Here is an 18,263-nt window from a genome sequence, read left to right on the forward strand (position 1 = left end):
CTTTAAGGATCTATAGGATTTTTCTCTTGTTTTCTTATACATCCCTTATACTTCCTGACAGTTACCAATCACTGAAAAATACAAATACCTATAAAGATTGAGTCCAGAATACTTGAAGGATGGTATCTTCTTTTATGAGCCTGCCAGTAAAAAGAGGAAAGAGTACCAGTTGCTAAATTGCTGAATTTCCCCAAATCTCAAATTGCGAAATGGAATCATGCACACCCCTACTAGTGACACATTTACTTTCTAATGCCTCAGTTATTATACATATGGGCAGTCATTACATTAGGGACAAGATAGGTTCTGTAAATTTGTTTTTAAGTTGAATTTGTATGTAAGTCAGAACAGGTACATTTTTCTATACAACTCCAGCCAAAAATATATATTTGGAGTTTTGGATAGCATTGGGAAGGGTTAACAGTGTTGCAACATTTGTTTTTCTGTCTGTGCCCCTGTTCAGAAGATTTCACCTCACTTTCTGTCCCCGTGACAACCAGATTTTGAAAATTTTGAATTGTTGTGGAAACAAGGATTGGTGATAAAACTTCAATGGAGACACCATTTTCCCATGATAAGTCTTCCAGGATTGAATTTCCCTTCCTAAGGGTAAATATCTTCTCATTACCTATTGTCTCATCCCCGTTTGTAACTAGTTATGTCTAAGTTGGATGTCTGTAACTCAGGGACTCCCTGTATTGTATAAAATTATCTTGAGTTTATGAGTATGAGGTATATGCACTGAGCATAAGTTAATTTTATATTTGTATTCCAAAAACTGAAAAATACAAATTTCAAAACATTTCTGGTCCCAAGCATTACAGATATGGGATAATCAACCTATGCCCAATTCCTTGCTAGGGCGGTAAACCTGGGAAACTGTTTTATCATTGAAGGTCGCATTAGTAAATAATTGAGACCTGTGGCCTGCATTCAGATGGATGTAGGAGATGCTGTTTTTATTTGAATTTAACTAGCACAATATACCTATTTGGTTCGATCTCTAATCTTAATTCAGTAGCAATTGCCGTTGGGCAACTCGGTTCTGCGAGGGGGATAATGACATTTAAAATAAGCTAATAAATATCTGCTCCTTTCCTTGATGGATTTTTGGGAGCTTTCATGATATATGCTACCATCTAACTCAAATTAGTCCCTATGAGTTTCCCCCCATTCATTTCAAGGTGGCTAAGGGCCCTTCCACACAGCCATATAACCCAGGATATCGAGGCAGATAATCCACAATATCTGCTTTGAAATGGGTTATCTGAGTCCACACTGCCATATAATCCATTCATTGTGGATTTTATGCTGCTGTGTGGAAAGGGCCTTGGTCAGATTTAATATTAGCTGGTTTAGATCCAAAACGCTTGACTCAGAGCAGAAAGTATTAAATAACCAGGAGTTTGTCACAAAAGCCGATTGTGGAAATTTATGTACCCAGTTCAGGTATTATGATGACATCAGATTATGCAGCAATTCAGCCTCTCCCGATCAAAGAAAGGTCAGTGGCCTGTGGCTTATTCAAAGACAGTCAGTCTCGCCCCATCTAGTTCCACAGTTAGAGTATGATGTTGTAGTCCATCACATTTGGGGAGAACCTAACTGTTCTAAAGTGTTTTATTTGCTACATTTGTATGTAAGGATGGCGGATGGGCAGAAATTCAGTGAGATTTAAGTGTGAAATAATCCTGAATCTCTTCAAAGCATTATTTACTTTGCTGCACTTTATTGGTTTTAGATTTGCTTGTGATGGAAAAGTCAGGCACAATAGTCACACACATAAGGAGGATGTAAAGAAATCCCTAGGAGGAGGAGACTGAATGGCTAGGAAGGAAGCCATAAATGTTTTAGATGAAGTTACTTCCTCCCCTTCGCCCTTAGTATCCCCATATTTTCAAAACTGTAAAGTATTTAGGAAAATGTCCTCAATATTATGGAATATTTCATTTACTTCAAGGAGCATATGAGATGCACGAGTCAGATTCACAGTAGACTCTTCTGTTGTTATGATGCAGAAGTGGACACCGCAATTTCCACATGTTGCCAAACTGTAATGCCCATTAGTCCTAGCCCTCATAGCCAATGGTGAAGAAAGCTGGAAGTTGCAGTATAGCAACATATGGGGAGCTGCAGATTGTCAACCCGTTATAACAAGTAACACATGTTGGACATTTTTAATATTTCACATTATATTTCCAAAGATTCTACATGGTGCAGCTATAGCAGCTAAAGTGGAATCAGGGTGCTTTAATTGTAAAAAGGCCCTCGCTTATTCCAATGCTAGGAATTTGGTGACAAAATAAAATTTTCATTGAAGGGGCAGAATTCTTTTTTGAGGGGCATCATGTCATTATGTTGCTGCCCCCCTGACTGTTTCCACAGCCATGGGTGTCACAAATTCAAGAGGTTTCCTAAACTACAAATCCCAATAATCCAACAATGCACTTATGGCAGTAAAAATGGAATTAGAGTGCTTTAATTGTGCAGTCTGGGAAAGCCTTTGCTCAACTGCAATGCTAGAAATGTGGTGACTGAAAGAAAATTTCATTGGGGGCCAGAATTTGGTGGCAATGTCTGCATTTTCTTGACACTCTGAGTTGATTCAGGGCAAGACTCAGGCTGCTCCTGCACAGCCATATAATCCAGATTATCAAAGAGGATAATCCACATTACCTGCTTTGAACTGGATTATATGAGTCTACACTGCCATATAATCCAGTTCAAATATGATAATCTGGCTTTTATAAGGCAGTGTAGAAGGGGTCTCAGATGCATAAGATAGTCATCTCTTTGTTTCTAAGAAGCAAGCTCTGTATGAACAGTGCCTTTTGCTTGTACATTCATGCTTTCTGCTTTAACAGGTGGGTTTTATCTCTCTGTGGACACATTGCACAAGTTCCAAAAATCTCAATTTAAAATAAAGGTCACAATTGACCAGGAGCACCCAGGCTGGGCATCCAGCAAGCTTGCCATATATGGCTGAGTTCAAGCTTTCCAAGAGCCAATAAGGAAGCCATGGATATATGTGCAAAAATGGGCATTGAAGCATTATACTCACAGTCAGTCAGTGCCTTGCTTAAACACTAAAATAAACCCATGCACGTGTGCTGAATAATCCCAAACACACTTTGCAGCCAGAACATGGGAGCACAGCAGAGAAAAAGAAACATGGTGTTAGGTGCACTGGTGAATCAGTGAGCTTCATTCCATTTCTTAACTTTTTTTTAACCTAAGGCTGATTTTTCAATCTTGGCCTTAATTGCATTTGTTCTGATGGCTTGCTCCTGGGCTGCAAGGATCAGGCCTTCTGTCTCCTTCTTCAGGGTCCCATTCGTGAGCCAGAGCCAGGTCTTCTCCTTGTCAGCTTTTCCTTCAATTTTGTCAAGGAACTTTCCATGCAATGTTTTGTTGTGCCAGCTGTCAGCTCTAGTTTGTAGTGTGGCTTTCTTGTACTGGTTTTTTGTCTGCTGTGCTTTGAGGAGTTTCTGATTTTTGACTTCAATCAAAGCAGGTTCTTCACTTTGCTTTACATATTCTGCCAGGGCATGTTCTTCTTCTTTGACTGCTTGTTTTACTTGTAAGAGTCCTCTGCCCCCTGATCTTCTAGGCAGATATAGCCGGTCAACATCACTGCGAGGGTGCAGTGAGTGATGAATGGTCATGAGTTTTCTTGTTTTTCTGTCCAAATTGTCCAGTTCCATCTGTGTCCAGTTTATAATGCCAGCAGTATATCTTATGACAGGCATGGCCCAGGTGTTTATGGCCTTGATGGTGTTGCCTCCATTGAGCTTGCTTTTGAGAATTTTTCTGACCCTTTGTGTGTATTATTATTATTATTTTTATTATTATTATTATTACTATTATTGTAGAGAGAAAACATGAGAACCATGTTTCAAGATTTCAAAGGTGTTCCATTGAGGGGGAGGGGAAAATCTGATTTTCTGCTGCTCTAAAGACCAGGGCACAAAAGAGCAACGGGTTCAAATGGCAGGAAAAGAGATTCGACTGAAAAGAACTTCCTGGAGAGTGGCATAGCCTGCCTTGGAGTGTGGTAGAGACTTCCTCTCTGGTGACTTTTCTGCAGAGGCTGTCTATTGGGAGTGCTTTGATTGTGCCTTCTTGCATGGCAGGGGGTTGCACTGAATGGCCCTTGCGGTCTCTTCCAACTCTAGGATTCTATATCAGGAGTAGGCAATACAGGGTCTCATGGATACACTTTTCCTCTCCTGTACATCATCTCATCCTGACCAAGTCCAACCATTTTTGGATCCAAACATTTCCTGTCTTTCCTTCACTTTCTGCCTCTCAAAGAGAAGGGGAAGAAAGGACAGGGAAGGGGTTTGGGAAAAAACCCCTCCCTCCTGCCCGCCCAACCCGCTCCAGCCTGCCATACAGGCCCCAAGTTAGAAGGTTTGCCGTAGTGTGTAATATTGTTTGTTTATATCAATACAATAAATTGGGATGACAACAAAGATCCTTGTTCTCTATGCTTTAAATGTGCAGCCATAGGAGCATTGTCTTCTGAGTGTGTCTTCTGAGTCCTGGCTCTTGCCACACTTTTCTTACTTTTCAAAATAATTTTTCCCAGGTATTTTACCCCATTTGTAAATTGCTTGAAATAAGTGTCTTGGGTAAGCAGGTGGGTGTGCAAATGATGTGTTGAGTATTCTGGAAGTCGTGAGTGTGTGTGTGTGTGGTTCCCAGCCTGTCTGCCTCCTTCTTCTTTCTTCTTCTTCCTCCTCCTCCTCCTCCTCCTCCTCCTCCTCCTCCTTCTTCTTTTTCTTCTATCTTTTCTCTTTTCATCTTCTCTGTTGAATGGATTCCTGCTGTGGAACAGAGCAATGTGAATTCAAAGCAATGTGTGTGACAGGGAGAGAGAGCTTGAGAGAGCAAACATAGGCACGTGTATTTTCTGGCAGTATCCCCAGTGCATTGCAGGCACGTTCAATGAGGTAACTCAACTACAATGAGGCCTTGGCCCCACTGACTATGACCTCTTGTACATTCTGCCCCACCAACCTTAAAGGGCACCAGCTGTCGCTGTTCATGAAAACAAACAATTCTGAGATTTTTGCAGCATTATTGTATTTCAGCTTATACTTCCAGTTTCTCAAAATATCTTTCTAGCCTCACGCCATCCCATTTTCTTAATCCCTGTCAACTTTTGTTTCTTCCAAAATATACAACACCCCACACACACAATCTTATCAGTTTTCATCTTAATTGCATCACTCATGGAAGTGGGATTCCTTCCTTCTCTCTATGTGTCTCCAGTTCCACCAAAGCTAGAGGAGGATGTAACTCTGTTCCCATGCTATACCATTTCAGATAGCATACCTTCCCACATTTCAAAAATGAAAACCCAAACACATGGTGTGGTCAAGATGGCAATATTTATTGATGAGGAAGAACATGTACATTAGGAGAGACTGCCTTTGAATTAGCCTATTGGGAAAGGCAAAATTGCAACCTTTCCTTGCTCTGTCCTACAGCTCTTGGAGCTGGACTCAGTTTGCAGCATCTGAAGTAAGCTTAAGGACCAAGGGGGGGAATGGGAGGAAGAAAAAGAAAATGGGACATTTTTGAAAAAGTGGGATGATAGAGATTTATGTGAGGGTATGAGACAATTGGTGGGGAGTACATAATTGACAATTTTCCCTGTTTAAAAAAGTGACTTCCTGACCAGAGAGAAAGAAGTTATATTCCTCTTATCCTTTTGTTTGTTTTGCACACAAAGGAGTTAGGGGAAGAAGAAGAGAAAGATGGAAAAGTAACACTGGCCAACACACATTTTGATGCCGCAAATGTTAGCCATGTTTCTTGGTATATTTGACCTACACGTTCCAAAAATGGCAACCTATCAATTTTAGGTTTTGAGACACAGAACATATGCCATCTACTAGTCACAATCTGCTTGCCCATAGAAAATCATGACTGTATCTGAGAAACTACAGTGGATGCAGCCTATCCAATGCAATTTTTTGAATCAGTGCTCCAAATAATTCCAGGAATAGGCCTAAAGACCAAGACATCAAGAAATTGTTTTTGTTGGGTTGTGCAATATGTCAGGCAGTGTCCTATCTGCAGTCTTTTAATATCCTCTATCTGATATTAAGTAGATCAGGCCTGAATCATTCAAGCAGATGTTTTGATTTGTTTCTCTTCTGAATGTTGTCAAGCCACAGCATCCACTTCCCAAATTAATCTAAGCCTTCATAGAGACTCCAATAAAATATATATGATTTTATTTTTATTTTTAAAACATTTTCCACTCTGTTGAAGTTTTTCTATTTTGAAGCTGCTGGACGTATTGATTTATATTTCTTTGTAACTTGTATTAATTGTGTCTTATATCCATTCTTAAACATATAAAACTGTATCAAATATATTCTGAAGGCATTCATTTCTCCAGTGCCCCTTATTTACATAAGCTTATGAGAATTGATATTGCTGAACTATTAGAGAATTCCCTCCAGTGATTTCCTAGATGTGATAATACAGTTTCCTTTGTGCATGTATGTGAGACAAATAATCCCTTTATCACAAGAGCTGTGGTTATACTGTTTACCTGAAACAAAAAACAAACAAATATGACTGCCTTCTAAAAGGGCAGTCAAGCCCCTGGTCACCTAGGATTACCACCTTTTGTTTTCCTGGTTTTCCACCTTTGTCTTCTTGGAACTGGACACTTAAATCAATCAAGAAATCATATGCATACCCACATCATCATCCTCTTCAGTTTCGTGCCCTCCATCCTCTACGATGGAATGGACCTTTATGTTCCGCCCCAGCCGTGGGACACCTTTTCACCCAGACACCACACTGGGATGAGAGATTCCACTAAGTAAAGTTTATTAAGAGAAATATAAAAGAAAGAAAAAGAACAATAGAAAATAAAAATCCAAAAAACAAATCCAGAAACTCCAAAGTTGCTGAGTATAGGTGACAATCAGTCGCATCAATCAAACCTAGATCAAAACTTAGAACTGCACTTTGAGACAATACAGTGAAACAAAGCAAAATCCATACACTTGATCAAAATTCTATCCAAAACTTGAGAAAAAACACACAAAGAATAAACCAGACCAGAAACCACAAAGACATGAACAGCAATTAAATCCAGAAACTTGAAACTTAACCAAAAAAATTGAACAACACACAAAATCCAGAAACTTGAACACTTGAAGTAAGGCCATAGAACTTAAGAGTTGTTTCCACTTGATATGCAATGTTGTTCTCACAAAATGCTGTATGCTTGGAGCCTACTTTAAAGCCTCAGTTCTTTCACATGACATCACTCCTCGTACACATGAGCCACTGGGAAAAGCAAGTCTGTCTCTCTTTCACATTCTTGCAGTGCAACTGCAACTGCTCTGACCTAGGAAAAGACTCACATTCCCCCACATTCCTCTCAGGGGCAAACTCTGGCAGATTCTTATGGGAACAGATTTCGCTTTCTCTAACATCCTGAGAACTCGCAAGAGATTCACTAACACATCTCTCCATGCCACTTCCATACCCCAAAACCCCCACCTGAGATCCCAAAAAATCCCCTTCTTCATCCTCTGAAGTATCAGATTCTTTACAAACCACAACATTTTAAACCAACAAATTGTCAGCTGTCCTTCCTGCTATGATGATCCCCTGTCCTGCCTGTGACATCAGAGAAACCCCTGGCCAATCACTGCATGGATCCTATCCAATTAGTTTCTTGGCCAATCAAGAGGAGGTGCGGGAAGTCTGAATAGCTGTCAGAAGTGTATAAAATGTCTTGTATTTTACTGTGAAGATGTGTTTGTACATTTTGGACAGTTACTAGGTACTTGCATCCCTTTTGTTCAAATTGTAATAAATCTCTGTAGTTTGCCTTCAACCCCAGAATACTCACTGATCTAGTTTAGCAAAAGCTCACCGGGCACAGACCTTCTTATCTGCAGTCCTAGCTGAAATCACTACACAAACATTCTATGACATTATTTCACTTGTACTCTTTTTGGTTCCTATCCCTAGCAAAATTAATTCATTTATTAAATCTGACAAAAGCCTTGTTGGCTTGGGGGTGTGTTAGGTTTTCCTTTTCATCACTCCCTCACCTCCATTTTTCATTTTGTGTTGACATTTGGTACTTCATCTCTGACTGTTTGTGCTTGTTAATAAATGCAATATCAACACAAAGTTTGAAAACAAACTTATTAATTCTGGCTCCATGTCTGATGTACAAGGGAACGCCATGTAACTCTCTGATGATCATCCAAAATGAGAAGGCCCATCACTCTGGGAGTTGCAGAAGATGAATAATGGAGCCAAGATGAAATAGAGAAGAGGAAAATATTCCTAACAGTGAAATTGATGAGACCTGTGGAATAATTCCCCCAAAGGAAACCCCACAGGTTGAGTCACTTAAGGCTGGATTGGCCAAACTTCCCATGCTGGCATTGTGGATGAACTGCATGACACTCTCTGTGGGACACTTTGAGCTGAAATTTCTAGAATTTAGTTCAAGGGATTGTAGTGATGTGAAATAGACAAATTGTGTGCCAGGTGGAAACTTGTCAGTTCACTTTAAAAATATTGCCATAATTAGATCTTCTCTTCTTCTCAGACCAAACAATAAAATAGAATTACAATCTTAATGCTCATGGTTGTTGCCCAAAATCATGAATCAGCTGAAGGAGAATACCCTTTTCCAAGGTTATGGGGAAATTCAAAATCCTAGGCATGAGAACCAAGTTGGTGTTGGACTAGGACTCTGGAAGACCTGGGTTTGAATTCCTGCTTTGCTATGGCATTGGACCAGTTATATTTTGGCAAGAAAACCTTGAGATAGAGTCACAGTTGACTTGAAGGCCCATAAAAATAACAAAGAAGTGATTATCTGAGTGACACGCGATCATGTCTTTCTCTACTTCTCTCTCTCTCTTGCTATCATCAGGCATAGATGTTCAAAGCAAGATAACTTAAAACAACATGTCCCAGGTGTCATTAATGAATAATATGGTAATAAATTACTAATGAGGTTTCCAGCAAGACTATTGATCAAGTAATACATTGAACATATCACCAAAGCATATGCCAAGTTACTCAACCAAGCAGAATTTTACTCTCTCAACTGGTTGCCAGAACTGGTGTATCGAAGAAATGGAACCAGCCAAGAGGGGGGTTGTAGCAGAGCCATTCACTCCACTTCACCCCTGCCTTTAAACCATCAGTTTTAGCTGTCAGACTATACAAAGACCAAGCTACATGCTGTGTACCAGTTAGCATAGGAACTCTTCGTTTCTAAATTCTATAGTGAACAATAATGGCTCCATTCTGGATTGGAAACAGTACGTGGGAATAAAGTTTGTCCAATTTGTTTTATTAAAAAATTCCCAGAATATGTATATTTAAAAGGAGACATGAAAACTGCTTTTAACAGCCATGTGCTGTCACATGAAGAGTTTCGCCTTCCAAAAAAACTGGATAGTGCCATGTTACGGAGGGATTAAATACATATGTGTTATCCTTCCTACTACTACTACTACTACGGAAACCAGTGATACTTGATGAGTCTGGGAACCCATTATCAGTCCACAATATATTAGCAGTCACTCTGTGCTGAGTTTCTTGGAAAGAAAGAATCAGTTGTAGTCAATGGGCAAAAATGTGGTTCCAGGGACTGGCACATTGCAGGGGGAAATTCTACTAGTTCCTGGACAGAACAATTCGGTCACCCAAACTAGACTCTCTGCCCTTGTTCCTCAACAAACCTTTGTGCTCTGTTTTTCCATTGTCTAATATCTGATTCAAAAATTCATCTAGACTTGCAGTTTGGACATAGTTTGGTAATACTATTTTCTGTAAGGAATTCATTGCCATTATAAGTCTAAGGTTTTCATTAATCCTTTCATTATTTTCTTCAGTGGGGGCATAATATCAGAATGCTAGACGGCCGCCACCAGCTTGTACAAAACATATTCTTCTCCTGTCTACCTTGATGCTGTATTTTTGTTAACCCTTTCCCTTGATGTTGCTTCAAAACACAAAACACAGAGCACAAAGCAGCAGCATAAGCTAGTGCTTGAACCATGTATTCCACCATACAATTAGGATTTATTTCTCTTGTTCTAAAAGTGGCTGAAAAGATTACAGTTATACTTTAAAGGAGTTAAATTGTCTCCATTATTTAGCAATAATAATAAAACTTAACAATGTGTTAGTTATTGGGGAAATGAAATAATTACGAGGAACAAGTTATTAATAGCAGGTTGCTACCAAGAAATGAGTGTGAGTTCTCAGCATTATGTGGTCACTGAGCAGGAGCTGGGAATCTAAGATTTAAGGGAAAGACAGGAAGAATGTGTAGATGGGAAATTAGACCATGAATCAGCATATTCCATGCTAGTCAAGAGTGTCAAACTAAATCCCACCTTAAATAAGAAATTCCTATAACAGGCTGGGGCCTGGTTTGGATTCTATTTTGCCAAATCTAAGCCCTAAACCATATAATAAGTGTGTTTGTATAACGCAGAAATGTAACGGATTAGCCTACAATGGCATGTAGAGACAGCCATTTTCTTTTATATAAGACTTGATTCCAAAGGCATGGCTGAAGCCAGAGGGGAGGGACAATCCGGCAGCCAATTCAGGAAGGGCAATCTGATTGGCAAATGAAAATGAAGTGTTAGCCCAGTAACAGAATGTGGGTGGGGCCAAAGTGACAGTTACAGCTTGGAGCCACAGAGGCAGTTGGAAAGTGGTGGTTTTGAATAAGGGAGAGTTATAAGGAGAATGGGAGATAGGAGGTTGGAGAAAGGAGAGTGGGCATATTTTGGGAACTGTAATTTGAGTTGAGACTGAGCATAGTTTTGACAACTAACTTAAGACAAAAGAGAACTAAGTGTTGATTCTCTAGACAGAGAAAGAGATTTAAGAAAATCTGAAGAGTCCTGATTGTTGAATTATTTAACATAATGAAGTTACCTCAGCATTCAAACTTTTGGAACAGTTCTAACTAAGCCAAGAGCCTGGTTGATTGTGAAACCACTACACTTAAGTGCCTGACTGTAACCACTACACATTCCTGATCAAACTAATAAATATAACATCTTGTTTTCCTCAATAACACTGCCTCAAGTGTATTTTTCCTTGGTGCTATAAAACCTCTAATAAATCTAGAAGAGCACATCTGAGGTACAAGACAGAACATCTATACTTATACAGTAGAGTGTCACTTATCCAATATAAGTGGGCCAGCAGAATGTTGGATAAGCGAAAATGTTGGATAATAAGGAGGTATTAAGGAAAGGCCTATTCAACATTAAATTACATTATGATTTTACAAATTAACCACAAAACATCATGTTTTACCACAAATCAACAGAAAAAGCAGTTCAATACATGGTAACCTTATGTAGTAATTACTGTATTTATGAATTTAGCACCAAAACATCATAATATATTGAAATCATTGACTGCAACAACATTGGCTACTAACAAATTGACTACAAATAAAGATAGAATTGCATAAAATGAACTTACAGTAACAACATTGTTAGAAATTAAATACATTCAGTCCTTGCTGCCTAGAGAAACAGCTGTGGATCTGGGCAGGAGGCAGACTGCGTTGGATAATCCAGAACATTGGATAAGCGAATGTTGGATAAGTGAGACTCTACTGTATGTATGTATATATATACTTACAAATATATAATTGGTGGGATATCAAAAAGGGTCCTGTTATAAATTGGTGGCAGTGCATACATGGCAAGGGAGGCAGAGGATTTGAATTACCTTCCACATACAGAGAGGAGGGCGACCCACTGTGTGAAAGCTCACTTCCTCGCTGTCATACCTATGCATATAATACTCAAACTTTAGGGATTTTCTACTTCCAGATATGAATCCAAGCCTAACAAAAATAAATTGTGAGTTTGAAATAAAAATAGCAGATTCATTTATAATTAACAGGAAAGAAGTACCACAGCAAGGGCTTAGTACTGCTACAATAAAGGGTTAGTGCCTGATGCAATCAAATGGAAGATGCAATCTGATTAAAGTCAGCCAGAAGTAATCACTATGTGTTATTTCACAGAGAAAATATAACTAAGTTCTTTAGTATGATTGGAGAATAAATGTTTACATAAAAAAGTGGAGCGTAGTAGAAATCTAATCTGATTGGATAATTGGAGGTTGGGAAGGATATAAAATTGGCCCACAAGAGACACATAGCAGAATGAGGCCCCTTCCATAGTCAAGGTAAAGGTTTCCCCTGATGTTAAGTCCAGTCGTGTCCAACTCTGGGGGTTGGTGCTCATCTCCATTTCTAAGCCGAAGAGCCGGTGTTGTCCAAGTGTTTTGGACCTAAACCATCTAACATTAGATCTGACTAAGGCCCCTTCCATACAGCTGTATAAAATTCAGATTGAACTGGATTATATGGCAGTGTGGACTCAGATTACCCAGTTCAAAGCAGATATTGTGAATTATCTGGCTTGATATTCTGTGTTATATGGCTGTGTGGAAGGGCCCTGAGAGCAACATCAGTCTTGCCTGTAGATAATACAGTTGCTATTCAGTCTCAACAATAATACTGTTCCTGGTTGAAAAACACCTCATCAGTGCTGGTAAGTTCTAGGGTGCTAAACAGATATTTCCTGTGTATATAGTAATGCTCAGATATATTATCTGCTACCACCTGGCCTGGGATTCCTATTTTGAGATGGATACTTTCTCAACAGATGAGAGTGCATGCCTTATTGGACAGATTCCTAACTTATACTGTATAAGAGGTGGAATTCTTTACCAATAAAAGTTTGTATGTAACACCCAATGTGTAATGTATTGCACCAGAACTGGTTGCAATTGTCTTGACTGCCACCCCATGTTACCCATGCTCAGGCAGCCTAGGAATGCAGTAAGACAGTCCCCTGTATCACTCTCCCTCCCAGTTATGATAGGACCCCTACATTCTTGTCAGCACTCTGCCTGATGTCAAGCAGAGTGCTGGTGTGCCAAGGGAGGAGGAAGGGAGAGAAAGTGGTTTTCCTCCTCTTTTCATCTCTGTTGGCATGCCGGCACCCTATTTGATATCAGGCAGAGTGCCAAGAATAAGGTAGGTGCCATGTTGTAGCTGAAGAGCACCATGAGATGAAGGAACATCCAGATTGGGTTCCCTGCAGTACCAAATCATGTTGAGTGCAGTTGGGCACTAGAAGCTGGCTGAGGAAGTCTCTGTGTAGGTTCCATGAAGGCCCAACCCAAAGCCCAATACACTGGATCGAGCCAACATTAGTGGGACATGTAGAAGGGACCTCAGATTTAAATAATAAAAGATCCTAAGAGATCAATAGAGAGTTTATTTTCACATACATGTAACTTAAATTAAGTGGCGTGTTGATGCTAACTCTGCCTGTTTTACTGTGGTTCACAAGCTGGAAGTCCTGGATAGAGATAAAAAGGATTTCCAAACACATACAGATTAGCTGACAAATGGCAGCCTAAAGAGATGGGGTAGAGGATCTTAATGTGGCATAATTTATAGCAGTCCTGGGAGAGCTTTTAAATAAGCAGTTGTTTGGAGAAAAAAAACCTCCATTGTCCCTTGTTCTGCTGAAAATAGACTTACCTATATAAAGAGAAAACAAAGGACAAAGTAAAAAAGTAAGGATGTTTAATGCTGGAGGCAGCAGCAAGAAACATGGCACATAAGAAATCATTATAGAAAAGTTTTTAACGTAATCTTTATCTCCTAACATAGCTGTGAGTAGCTGCTGGAGTGGATAAACCAGGAATAGCTTACGAATGCTCAGAGCATTAAATTATTGCTTATAATTTTGTTGCTGATAAAATAGGAACTGGATAGACCAAAAGAAATCTGCCTCAGAAATACCCACCCAGTTTTCCTTAGCTGTTATAACTCAGTGACTTTCAAGGTTAAGCCTATTTAGTAAGGAAATCTAATTTGTCAGGGAGAAAATGTTGGTCTTAACTTTGGGTCTTTCTCTCCCTTCCCTCTTATCTGCTAGAGTAGGACTGGGAAACCTGCAGGCTCACAGATGTTGTTTGACTACTAGAGTACCCAGTTCTCAGGTCCTGGGCATAGACGATCATAGACCCTTTTCTATAGTAGTGGCTAAGTCAAGACAGAGAATTATCAAAGTGAAAGCACTGCCTTGAAAAATAACAGGTGAGTGTGTTTTCCTCATTTGTTCTAAATGGGAGACTCATTGTACTTAATGACATCACCAGGTCCTGTCCTATGTAAAATCACTTGGGCTCACCAACTGTAACATCATCAACAGTGCTCTATGCAATTATGCCAGCCACATGACCTTGGAGGTGTATATGGACAACACTGGCTCTTCAGCTTAGAAATGGAGATGAGCACCAACCCTCAAAGTCAGACATGACTAGACTTAATGTCAGGGGAAAACCTTTACCTGTACCTAACCGGTGGCGAAGTGTGTTAAAACACTGAGCTGCTGAACTTGCAGACCGAAAGGTCCCAGGTTCAAATCCCGGAGTGGACTGAGCGCCCGCTGTTGCTCCAGCTTCTGCCAACCTAGCAGTTCAAAAACATGCCAATGTGGGTAGATCAATAGGTACCGCTCCGGCGGGAAGATAACGTCAGGGGAAAACCTTTACCTTTAACATTATCAAAATGGGTCTTTTCCAATAGCATCATTAGGTGGTTGCAGGGGTGCAAACCGCACTGGGTGACACCATGAGAGAAGGTGACTCTAAAATGACTACATAATTTCTGTGCAGTGTTTTTGCAGAAATTTATTATTTTTAAAATACAAAATCATACTTGTAAGCCTAGTTTACATGTACTTTATCAATATATCCAAACAGCTAAACTGCTAGGATAATTTACTTTTTTAAAACCTCTGATGTGCATGTCATTCTCCCATTACAACAATGGTTCAAAATATATGGCTTCATCTGCATGCTCTACACACATGTGATTGTTTTTATTGCTGCAGGGCTTTTTTAACATTGCTGATTTTGCCAAATTGTTTGGTATTTTCTTTACACAATTGAGGGGAGGTTTATGAGAATGACTCCATGAGTGACCACACCAGGTGACGCAAACCTTAGTGACACCACTGGTCTCCCCTAGGTCTCCGAAGGTGTCTTTGCAATCTGAGGGCATGGGATAGGCCTGACCTGGTCACTTAATTAACAACAGCTGGTTGGTGCTATTGAGAATTTGACTCCAACAAAATTTAGAGAGCCTCAGAGTTTCCACCCAAACCGACTGGACAATCCTCTATATCCATTTGCCTGTTAACAAACATGTGTAATTCTCCCTTCTACATTTTTACTTTCATTCAGGTATTCTACAAGTGCCCAAGGATTAGGGATGAAAAAAAATATGTTCAATTTTTTCTCAAAAAGAAAACTCTCCACTCAAATACATGGAAAAACAACCACGATGAGGGGTTTTTTTTCCATGCTAAAATAAAGAAACACTTTTGGTAAGATTTTTATTGAAGAGTGGTGGTTGGTTTGTGCTAAAAATGGGCTTGTTAATTTTAAACAAAAACAGCAAAAGCCTGTTATTTTTTGCCAAAATTGTGCATTGTGAAAAATCATGGAAAATTCAGAAGATTTCTCAAAATCAAATCCAGCATGGAGAAAACTTTGGAAATGTTTCATTAGGAAGTGCTTGAGAGATGCTTCTCTGGATCTATCTTACCCTGTTTCCCCTAAAATAAGATATCCCCAGAAAATAAGACCTAGTAGAGGTTTTGCTGAATTGCTAAATATAAGGCCTCCACTGAAAGTAAGACCTAGCAAAGTTTTATTTGGAAGCATGCCCGCCGAACAGAACACCAGAGCAAGCAGTATCGGGAATTGTATGTACCATAGAGTGTTGTACACGGAAATAATGGTAGTAACAAGAAATTCTTGATAGGATACACAGTTTGTCTGGTTATGCTGGTTTGTGATGACAACTACTGTACAGTATATAATAAATGTTCTTTTTTTTTTTGTTCAACAATAAATGTGAATTCTTCTTCATGGAAAAATAAGACATCCCCTAACAATAAGACCTAGAGCATCTTTGGGAGCAAAAATTAATATAAGACACTGTCTTATTTTCGGGGAAACACGATATCAGAGTGGAACAGACTGCTTTGGGATATGGCAGGCAGTCACCTCCACTGAAAGGTGACCACAGAACTCACATAACTTTAAGGTTGGCAGTGAAGGCATCAAAAATGTTAAATAGTTTCTGTACCTTGTCTCAGACATTAACTAAAATGAAGACTGTAGTCAAGAAACTACAAGATTAAGACTGGGGAAATCAGTGATGATCAGTAATTATTAAATACCAAAGTCAGGAGACAAATTTTGTTTATGGCTGTGAAAGAGGGACAGTGAACAATGATGTCAGGAACAAAACCACTTCATTGGGAATGTGCTAGGAGAGGAGAATGCAAATCAAAGCTAAATTTTCAATCAAAGCCAAAATGACTGAATTGAGGCTATTGTACTTTGCACATATCATGCAACAATATGATTCACTAAAAAGATGCTTCTACTATGCAAAGTAGATGGAAATAGAGTAAAAGAGAAATTTTGTACTACAGGTGGATTTATTCAATAAAAGAATCCTGAATTTGCAAGTCCTGAGGAGGATGCTTGATGATCTGGGCTCATGGAGGCCTGTCATTTCATATAGAATCATAGAGTTGGAAAACACTGCATGGACTATCTAGTCCAGCCCCCTGCCATGCAGGAAAAGCACAATCAAAGCACCCCTGACGGATGGCCATTCAGCCTCTATTTAAAAGCTTCCAAGGAAGGAGCTTCCACCCCACTCCAAGGCAGAGAGTTTCACTGCTGAACAGCTCTTACAGTCAGGAAGTTCTTCCTAATGTTCAGATGGAATCTCCTTTCCTTTAATTTGAACCCATTGATCTGAGTGTCAGTCTCCAGGGCACCAGAAAACAAGCCTGCTCCCTCTTCCTTATGACAGCCTTTCAAATATGTATTTATACATGGAAAGTAGTAAAGAAACAATTTAAGAATTGGGAAGGGAAAACATTAACAAGAGTGGAAAGAATAAGGGCACTAAAATGTTTATAATACCAACATTGATATATTTATTCCAAACATTACCAAATACAGTAGACAGGAAGACATTAAAGACATGGAATAGAATAATAAGAAAATTGACAGAGGAAAAAGGCCCAGAATAAGGGATAAATGGTTCGATGCAAAAGAGGAAGAGGGAGGCTGAGGGATTCAAAGTTTTAAAATCTACCACGATATGTTTCAAATCCAAAGATTGTTGGAAATACAGTATACTAAAAAAATGGGCAAATATGGAGAAGATAATGAATAATACCAAAGAAAAAGAAATAATATTTAGGGAATGGAGTAGGAGAGAAGAAGCAGAATTTAAGGAACCCTTTAAAGGGACAATAAAAATGTAGAAAAGAAAGAAAGAAAACGTCCAGGCAATGAGAATAAGATGGCAACTATAAGGCAAATTAATTACAATAATAACAAAATTATAGGCAGAACCTTGAGATCAATTGAAGTAGAGGGAAAGGTTAGTGGAGGATTTGTATACAGTAGATGGAAACTCTGTAGAACAAAAAGAAATTCAGAATTGGATAGGATCAGGGAATTGAATTCAAAGCTGGGCTAGGTAAAAGGTAAAGGTTTCCCCTAACTTTAAGTCCAGTCATGTCTGACTCTGGGGGTTGGTGCTCATCTCCATTTCTAAGCCAAAGAGCTGGCGTTGTCCGTAGACACTTCCAAGGTCATGTGGCCGGCATGACTGCATGGAGTGCCGTTATAGCTGGGCTATAAGAGAGGAAATTTTTGGATGGAGGGAAAAAAATTAGAGAACAGGATAGTCCATTTGAGAAAGTGATCAGGAAATGTTTGAGAGAGGAAAAGAAGGTGGCAGGAAAGCTGTACGAACAAATTATAATGGTAAAAGAAGAAATAATAGAGGAAATTTTCCAAATATGGAGAATGGACATGAAAATTGAGAGGGAAGACATACAAAGGGAAATAAGTAATATAGAAAAAGAAAAGTACAATGTATTAAGGGAAGCAAGAAGGAAAATGTTACAAAAATGGTACAGAACTCCTGCACAACTTTCACGTTTTTTTACCAGGGATGAAGGTCAGGTGTTGGCATGGTTGTGAACAAAGAGGGGTGTTTAGTCACATGATATGGGAATGCGATCGAGTGCAAGAATACTGGAGAATGATTGAAGGAGAAATCAATAGAATGTTAAATCTACAAATAG

This window comes from Anolis carolinensis, chromosome 1 (assembly GCF_035594765.1).
Source record: "Anolis carolinensis isolate JA03-04 chromosome 1, rAnoCar3.1.pri, whole genome shotgun sequence".
In the NCBI taxonomy this organism is placed as follows: domain Eukaryota; kingdom Metazoa; phylum Chordata; class Lepidosauria; order Squamata; family Dactyloidae; genus Anolis; species Anolis carolinensis.